The 9,566-nt window shown below is 37.7% G+C and overlaps 1 protein-coding gene and 1 long non-coding RNA gene across 3 annotated transcripts in view; both read right to left on the bottom strand.

Annotated features, from left to right (window-relative positions):
* Mondo (MLX interacting protein mondo) overlaps positions 1 to 9,566 on the bottom strand; it is a 419,132-nt gene that overhangs the window by 338,185 nt on the left and 71,381 nt on the right. The window lies entirely within an intron of this gene.
* LOC108382230 (uncharacterized) lies at positions 2,459 to 3,130 on the bottom strand. Its single transcript, XR_001849672.1, has 2 exons — positions 2,976 to 3,130; positions 2,459 to 2,511 (listed from the first exon to the last, which is right to left on the bottom strand). It is a non-coding gene; the product is annotated as an uncharacterized LOC108382230 (long non-coding RNA).

The raw sequence follows: 9,566 nt of genomic DNA on the forward strand, positions 1-9,566 counted from the left end.
TATTGTGAAGGAAGGAGTCCGGCAATGGGTCCTGTGAGAGGTAATGGTGGGAGACCATTACTACCAATGGATGTCGAAGAGGAAGTTCTTCAGGAGGTTAGAGGAGACCCTGCCAGACGAACGGGCATTAGCAGGTCTACGGTCCACAATATTTTGAAACGTCATAAGATGCACCCTTACCATGTTCAGCGAGTGCAAGCCCTGTTACCTACGGACTATGTGCAAAGGGTTGAATTTTGCAGGCAAATGCTTAGAAAAATGGAAAGAGATCCGAATTTTTTCGACAAAATTTTATGGCCGGATGAATCTTCATACCATAAAGACGGGTACATGAACATGCACAACCTGCATCAATGGGCGCTTGAAAATCCACATGCAATAAGAGAAAATCGTTCGCAGACACAATTTAAAATTAATCTGTGGACGGGAATAATAAATGGTCAAATTATTGGACCCCACGTACTACCAGCTACGCTAAATGGTGGAATTTATTTAGATTTTCTGGAAAATCATTTGTATCAGCTTTTAGAAGATGTTTCATTAGAAACGAGGCAGGCCATGTGGTTACAAAACGATGGATGTCCAGCTCATTACGCTGCTCAAGTACGGCGACATTTGGACGGACGATATCCGCAACGATGGATTGGATGCTTGGGTCCCATTTTATGGCCACCTAGATCCCCGGATTTAAATCCTTTAGACTATTTTTATTGGGGCTCCTTCAAAGATTTGGTGTATAGAACCACAATTACCACCATCGAACAACTGCGGGAGCACATCAGTTCAGCCGCCGAACAAATAAAAAATTAGAATTATGCACACCGAATTAAAAGATCATTTATTAAGAAATGTAGGATGTGTATTAGGGTAGAAGGCCGACATTTTGAACATCTTTTATAATAAATAATAAAATAATACAAAAACACATTATGTTGTTGTTATTTGTTCCATATAACTAAAAAAAGTTAAACCTTTGTTATTTGAATTTTTCCCGAAGACTTTTAAACCAGAATCCTTTTAGATTCAAATCGAAAGCAGAAAGACTTAAAGGTTATAATTTTTATATCGTTTTGGAATTACCATTAAACATGTAAGTTTTTAAGATTATTTTCACAACTTGTGTAGTAGAAATTTTTTTCACCACGTGTCGTCAAATGAAGTTATTGAAGTTAATTTTTAAACATTTTAAACGCAATTACTGAAAAATTGTTATACTCTATCGATAGCGGAATAAGTTTAGATAAAAATAAAAAAGATGCAACTTCAAAAAGTTTTTATTTGTAGAAACGGCATGGAAAAAATCGACCTAAGGTACAGATTTTTCAAAAATATAAAAAAGTCAAAAAATTTCGAAAACCATGACACTTTTTATAAGTTTTTATCTTTTTATTTGGTAGACCATAATGTCGCGCACTGGTGGTTAAAGGGTTATCCATGACTTCCTGGACACCCTGTATTTATAAATGGGGGAAAGTTGGGCCGCCTGCTATGTTCAGCCCAAACAATTTTTTAATATTTTTTTTTTATTTTATACCAAATTGGTTATTTCCAAAACAAAAGTTTTCTCATTTTTAAATCACGTTATTCAGGTTTGAATTTTTGTAAATGGGAAATTAAAAAAGAAATATACAAAACCTTGGGGGCCTACTTGAAATTGCTGGGCGGAATACATAGCAGATTGCCCCAACTATCACTAGTTCAAGTATGTTCAAACCAGGGTTGCGTGATTTTGATTTAGTCAAATCACAAATCCATAAATCAAATTTATTTCTGAATTGAAAGTCGCATCAAATCCTAAATAAATTTTATTTGTGATTTGCTTGGTCAAGCAAATAAAAGATAAGTTTTATTTGTGATTTGCTTGGTCAAGCAAATAAAAGATAAATTTTATTTGTGATTTGATTCGTCAAGCAAATAAGAAATAAAATATATTTGTGATTTGCTTGGTCAACCAAATAAGGAATCAAATTTATTTGTGATTTGATTCGTCGACCAAATAAGAAATAAAATTTATTTGTGATTTGAATCGCCTCCAAATCAATCAATTGGATTCGTGATTTTTTAGCGAAATATTACTTTTTTATGCAACACAAATGCGATATTCAAGTATCTTCCAACTTCGAGTTACACGAAAATCTTCGGGACTTCTTCGAGATTTTCGGGGTTCTTTCGACTACTTGATGATTTTTGGGACTAATTCGGAGTTTTTGGAACTCGTTCGGGTTTTTCGAGACTTCTTAAGGTTTTTCAGGATTTTGGGACTAATTCGGTATTGCTGGAGCTATTTCGGGTTTTTCGAAGCTACTTCGAGATTTTCGGGGCTATCCCGGGTTTTTCGGGACTACTTCGAGATTTTCGGGGTCCTTGGGACTATATCGGGATCTTCGTGACTACTTCGGTGTTTTTGGGACCAATTAAGAATTTTCGGGACTATATCAGGAATTTTGGGAGTATTTTGGTATTCTTGGGATAACTTCGAGATTATCGGGGTTCTCGCGAATGTATCGGGATCTTCGGGATTACTTCGGGGTTTTTGGGATAAATTCGGAGTTTTTGTGACTTTTTCGGGTTTTTCGAGACTCCTTCTTAATTTTCAGGATTTTGGGACTAATTCGGTATTTTTGGGGCTATTTCTGCATTTAGGAGATTTTCTCGGGATTCTCGAGACTATTCCGGGTTTTTCGAAAATACTTCAGAGATTTTCAGGAGTCTCGGTACGACATCGGGATCTTCGGGACTGCTTTGGGACTATTTCGGGTTGTCGACACTACTTGGAGATTTTAAGGATTTTTGGGACTATTTCGGAATTTTTGGGACTATTTCGGGGTTGCTGGATTATTTCGAGATTTCTTCGGGATTTAAGGACTATTCCGAAGTATTCGAGACTACTTGGAGATTTTAAGGATTTTTGGGACTATTTCGGAATTTTTGGGACTATTTCGGAATTTTTGGGACTATTTCGGAATTTTTGGGACTATTTCGGAATTTTTGGGACTATTTCGGAATTTTTGGGACTATTTCGGGGTTGCTGGATTATTTCGAGATTTCTTCGGGATTTTCGACTATTCCGGGTTTTTCGAGGCTATCGGGACTATATCGGGATGTTTGGGACTACCTCGGTATTTTTTGGACCAATTAGGAATTTTGGGGACTATTTCGGGTTTTTCGAGGCTACTTCCGAGGGTTTCGGGGTTCTCGGGAATATATCGAGATTTTTGGGACTATTTCGGGTTTTTCGAGATTTTTGGGGTTTTCGTGAATATCGGGATCTTCGGGACTACTTCGAGGTTTTTGGGCTGATTTGGGAATTTTTGGAACTATTTCGGGTTTTTCAAGATTTTCAGGATTTCTCGGACTATTTCGGAATTTTTGGGACAACTTCGATATTTTCGGTGTTCTCGGGAATATATCGAGATTACGGGGCTATTTCGGGATTGTTGGAACCAGTTCGGAATTTTTGAAACAATTTCGGGTGTTAAGAGATTCTCGGGATTCTCGGCTCTAAATCGGGATCTGTGGGACTACCTCGGAATTTTTCGACTAGTCTCGAAAAACCCGAAATAGTCCCAAAAATTCTTAATTGGTCCCCAAAATACCGAAGTTGTCCCGAAGATCCCGATATAGTCCCGAAAACCCCGAAAATCTCCAAGTAGTCTCGAATACTTCGGAATAGTCCTTAAACCCCGAAGAAATATCGAAAATCCCGAAATAGTCCAAAAGTACCGAAATAGTCCCAAAATTCGCAATATATTCCCGAGAACATCGATAATCTCGAAGTAGTCTCAAAAAACCCGAAATAGTCCCAAAAAAAACAAATATATTCGCGAGAACACCGAAAATCTCGAAGTTGTCCCAAAACTTCCGAAATAGTCGCACAAATCCTGGAAATCTCGAAATAGTCTCGAAAAACCCGGAACAGTCCCGAAAATCCCGACGTAATCCCGAAGATCCCAATATAGTCCCGAGAACCCGTTAATCTCGAAGTAGTCTCGGAAAACCCAGAATAGTCCCGAAAATCCCGAAGAAATCTCGAAATAGTCCAAAAATCCCGAAATAATCCCGAAGATTTCGATATATTCTCGAGAATCCCAAAAAGTTAGTAGTTTCGAAAGCCCCCAAATAGTCCCAAAAATTCGGAATTGGTCACAAAAATTCCGAAGTAGTCCTTAAGATCCCGATAACCCCGAAAATCTCGAAGTAGTCTCGAAAAACCCGAAATAGCTCCAGCAATACCGAATTAGTCCCAAAATCCTTAAAAACCTGAAGAAGTCTCGAAAAACCCGAACGAGTTCCAAAAACTCCGACTTAGTCCCAAAAATCCCCAAGTAGTCCCAAGAACCCCGAAAATCTCGAAGTAGTCCCGAAAACCCCGAAGATTTTCGTGGAACTCGAAGTTGGAAGATACTTGAATATCGCATTTGTGTTGCATAAAAAAGTAATATTTCGCTAAAAAATCACGAATCCAATTGATTCGCTCTACAAATCAAATCACAAATCAATTCGATTTCTGATTTGGAAGCGATTCAAATCACAAATAAATTTTATTTCTTATTTGCTCGACGAATCAAACCACAAATAAATTTGATTCCTTATTTGGTTGGCCAAGCAATTCACAAATATATTTTATTTCTTATTTGAGTGACGAATCAAATCATAAATAAAACTTATCTTTTATTTGGATGACCAAGCAAACCACAAATAAAACTTATCTTTTATTTGCTTGACCAAGCAAATCACAAATAAAATGTGTTTCTTACTTGGTTGACAAATCAAATTACAAATAAATTTTATTTTTTATTTGGTCAACAAACCAAATCACAAATCAAATATATTTGTTAATTAAAGGCGGATTTTAAATCAAAAAGGAATTGAAATCACGCAAACCTGGTTCAAACGTCTACCAAACACCCTGTATTAACTAATATTACAGACAACAAATTGAAATAGAAATTACGAAATATTTTTTCACTCAACTCTGTCACTTTCAACAAAATCTGATGCGTTTTGAGTTGGTTCACGCAAAAGACTGATAACTTCTTCGGAAATGGCATCTGCTTTTCGAAGAGGGGGTCGTCTCATACTGGATATAACAGGATCAGATGTTATAATTTTCACAAATCTTCGTTAGATTCCTTCCTGGTAATTTTTCGAGTGTTATGCTCCCGATGCCATCTGAAGTCTTTGTTGCGAGCCTCCTGGGCTTCCCCAGAAAAATGGCCTACTGGCAAAGGCATACCAAAGGCAATACCAAATGTCATGAAAATTTAATAATTTTTTTAATTCTTGGACGCCATATTGGATACAGAAGAATGACAGATGTGTCCAATAAGGAAGGGCGTAATATTCGGTGACGATAACTTCCGATAACAGCCTTCGGAGTTGCCATGAATGCGAACCTCTAAATATCAAATTTCAAAAAAATTCAATAATTTACTTAAATCTCGGACGCCATATTGGATTTTGAATTTTGAATTTTCTAAAACTAGCTTGAAATTTGTAATAAGCGAACTTAAGAACCTCAAAATACCAAATTTCATGAAAATTCAGTAATTTTTTTTTTTTAATTCTTGGACGCCATATTGGATTCGTTATTTTCGGTTTTTGAAAATTTACTTCAGGTTTGTCAAGACACATTTTATAAATAATATGATGCTTAATATAGAAAAATTACATTTGGGGTATTCACAACGGTGTCGTAAGTGTCGTATTGTTGTATGTCGTAAACTTTAAACGCCTAAAAAGTATATTAAGGGGGTTCGCAAATTACCATCAAAGTCATATTATGAATTTTCGCAGTGCTAAAAAATAGTTGGTTGTGGTTTCAAGTTCTCTAAACATTTATTTAAGCTTTTAAAGTTTGCGACATGCAACAATATGACACTTACGACACCCTTGTGAATCCCTCGATTAATCCTTAGTGTTTTATATACCTTATGTTATTTGGAACAACTGCTAAAGTTGGTTTAGTGTAATAAAAGTGGCCGCCACTCTTTTTGGCGCAAGTATACGCGGCTATTCTTTTCATACATCCTTAAAGGACCCCTTGCATTACTTTTTGGTAAAGGAATGAAGATTCTACTCGGCCCTACGAATTAGTTATACCTTTTTGAAAAAAATATTTCTTGAACAATAATCCGTGTTATTAAGATATTCATAATTTAACAAGTAACACTAAACGAGCAATTACTGTTATAATATAAAGTTTCCATAAAAAAAAATTGTTAAGAAAGCTATCAACTCATAACTGTTAGAACAAGCCACGATCGAATTCGTTGAATTAAATGGATTAAACGGCTTGCTCAGCACACATTATTAAAAATACTAACCAGCTTTGAGTTCGCTGGACATTTCTGAATAAGAATGGCTTTACTCCAGTTAATTTATCACAGTTTGAAAATAGGCCTTTTTCGCGTAAAACATGTTTTATCCAACCACTGTGCGGTTTCGTAGTTGGCATTTGCGATCGAGCAGCACAGCAAGGGCCCTCATACTCCCTCGTCCAATCTCACGTGGTGCGCAGTGCGCAGTCCTGAACATGCCCTAAAGTGACACCGGATATGGCAATTGTTGCACTTGACTGATATCACGTTACAGAATATCCTGGACTGACACACCGTGCAGATTGTCGGAGGAACTACGAGTTGTTGGCGGCGGCGTCTGGATGGTGGTGCGGTTGTGTCCGTGGTGTGGTCTGTGGTGTTGTGCATTGTATTGTGTTGTGATGCGGTTGTGTTTGTGTTGCTCAGACGGACTCTGGTGTGCCGTGGAGGCAGCTCGATTTGAGCAGCAAGGGGCCACGTATGAGGTGGTCCACTGCCTGTGAGTCGTAAGGCTTGAGCAAACTCGGAGGTGGATTCACCCATTACATGAGTTGTGATGTAGTCGTCTCTGGCACACGCAACAGGTATAGGTTTCTGGTCCATGGTTTGACTCAATGCCAGCCCTGCGCAGAAGTATGCGAAGCAGATCTAGCCCTATGGACGTACAACTTTTGAAGGATTTGGTCGGGTAAAACCCGAGTCCCTCCGGTACGTAGAACCGGCTGTCGTGGGATTGAATATGAGCACATTTCTAAGGTGAAAGGGCACCGGTTATCAAGTCATAGCGTACTGCAGGTCCTGAGTAAATTATTGCACCTACCAAATCTCTGGAAATAATGTTAAATCTTAAACCTGTGGATCTCTACGGAAAATTGCGGGCTGTCTGGGCGCGGCCAGGTTAAATACGATCCAGCTGGGAGACCTCAGATTCGGACAAGCAAAAGTACTTGCAACTCTACCGGATAATATACGACTGTTAGATTATACCACTCCTCTACTCTCTTTAGACAACAAATTCTCCCCAAGAATCCCAGAGAGGAACGAATAAGGCCGGGGTCCACGGCCATATATACAGATGGTTCCAAGCTTAACAAAAGAGTTGGTAGCGGGATCCGCTCTGACGAACTCGCGCTAAGCCTCAGTTTTCGCTTACCGGAACATTTCAGCGTCTTTCAAGCAGAGCTAAACGGCATAATGGAGGCGGATCGGTGGCTAATAACCTCCGCCCCTCCGGGACGGTCTATCGCTATCTATTCTTACAGCCAGGTTGCTATCAAATCTCTTAAATCTACCGGAACAACGTCCAACGTAGCCATAGAATGCACGAAGACTCTCAGCCTGCTGGCATCAAAATGTTCCTTGATTGTCGTGTGGGTCTCTGGACACAGGAACATTCATGGCAACTGCCCAGCCGACGAGCTGGCAAGGAGGGCGATGGAAATATCTAAAGGCAATTCTGCTCAGAATGCGGACATACCTTTAACCTCCTTCAAAACCAGACTAAAGGAGGTAAATACCAGGTGGACTGTGGAAACCACCTGCCATACTACCAGGCAAATTTGGCCAAAGATTGGTGTAAGACGATCCATAGCTCTCACTCATCGTACACTGCCTTATGGGGCTACACGGAAAAAGGTTGGGATACCCCACCAACGATTTCTGTCGCAGTTGCAGAAACGAGGAAGAGCTGGGTAGCATCGAGCATTATCTCTTCCATTGTCCTGCCCTGGCCAACACGTGCAAGCAATTCTGAGTAAAAAGGTGAATATTTTTATGAAAATTTTTTGAATTTTTCTAAATTTGCGCCGAAAATAAAATTTCGTAAAAATGCTACGAAAAATTTTCGTAGTTTTGGTTTTTGTACAATGTACGAAACTTTCGTTCATAATACGAAGACATTTTGCGCAACGAAACAAGATTTCACGAACCATTCGTAAATATAACGAAAGGACTTTCATAATGCATTTTTTCAGTACTATTATGAGAACTTTCGTTTATTTTACAAACCACATGCGTAAATTACTGAACAAATCTCTGTACCAATAATTGTGTATATTGTACGAAGTCATTCGTAATATTTACATATGTTTTTAAAATATACGAAATCTACAATTCTGTATTCATAAAATTTACTAAATACTTTCATACATAGTACTAATTAGGGATGCCAAAATATCAGGAAAATTGGGATCCCGGGATTTCGGGATATTTTTTAGGTAATCCCGGAATCCCGGGATTCAAATTGCGTCATAAATTTTATGAATATGAGTAAAAATTCAATATCTGAAAGCATTTAAACATACCATTAAATAAAACTATTTAAAATTTACGATAAACTGATTGTAAAACTCATACATCGCTAGCTTAGAGTGAAAAGTTGCTAACTTCACATTTAATGAAAAATCATATTTTGATATAGGAGGCTAGATAAATTAATTTTGCATCGTTTCGAAAAGGGTAAAGGTCCTTGTTTTATGTTTTCTCGTTTATATTCAATGAAAGGAAAATTTGCCTCCGATTCGTATGGAGTTTTGCTTTGCTTTAAACAGGCAAAATGTTGTATTCAAAGTTTTGCGAAATACTTGAAGAAAATGGTTATACGAAATTTTTTCCTCTCCCGTACAATTTTTAAATTGGGACTTAGTAACTTTGCACTCTACGCTAGCGATATTTATTAAATCAGACAAATTTTAAAGTAAAACATTTTTTTAATTGTATTTAAAAAACCATGTGATTGAGGAACGTATACATCACAAATAATAATGAAAATACCAGGTACTTTTGAAAGTGACGATTAATAAAAAAAACATAAAACAAAAATATACAAAAACAATTTCTCTAAACATGTTTATTCTACTCTATAAAGAAATGGCGAATGAAGAATTTTTTTGCCTTTTTTTCGCAATTTACTAGAAATTTTGAGGGTGTACCTGTCAAACGGATCTCAGAGTCGGATTCAGCGGGTCAAAATACATGTTGGTAGGTGGGTCTGGTTAAAAACACACACCCCTCTTTTTGCCGGTGTTGTTATTATTGCACTTAAAATGTTTTCGTAAGAGCAGCAAAGCATTCAAAGCGGAGTCTTCTAAGCTTGACCTGCAGTTTTTACATACAAAACCTACTGATGAGAAACATATTTCGGCATCAACACTTTTAGGCTGAACTGCCAAAAGGTAGACATAATCCATTTGAAGATAATGACCCCTATCTCCTCCATAACAAAATATTTGAACTTCTTTTACCAGC

Source organism: Rhagoletis zephyria, unplaced genomic scaffold, assembly GCF_001687245.7.
Source record: "Rhagoletis zephyria isolate East Lansing unplaced genomic scaffold, Rhagoletis_zephyria_1.1 Rzeph_scaffold_00144, whole genome shotgun sequence".
In the NCBI taxonomy this organism is placed as follows: domain Eukaryota; kingdom Metazoa; phylum Arthropoda; class Insecta; order Diptera; family Tephritidae; genus Rhagoletis; species Rhagoletis zephyria.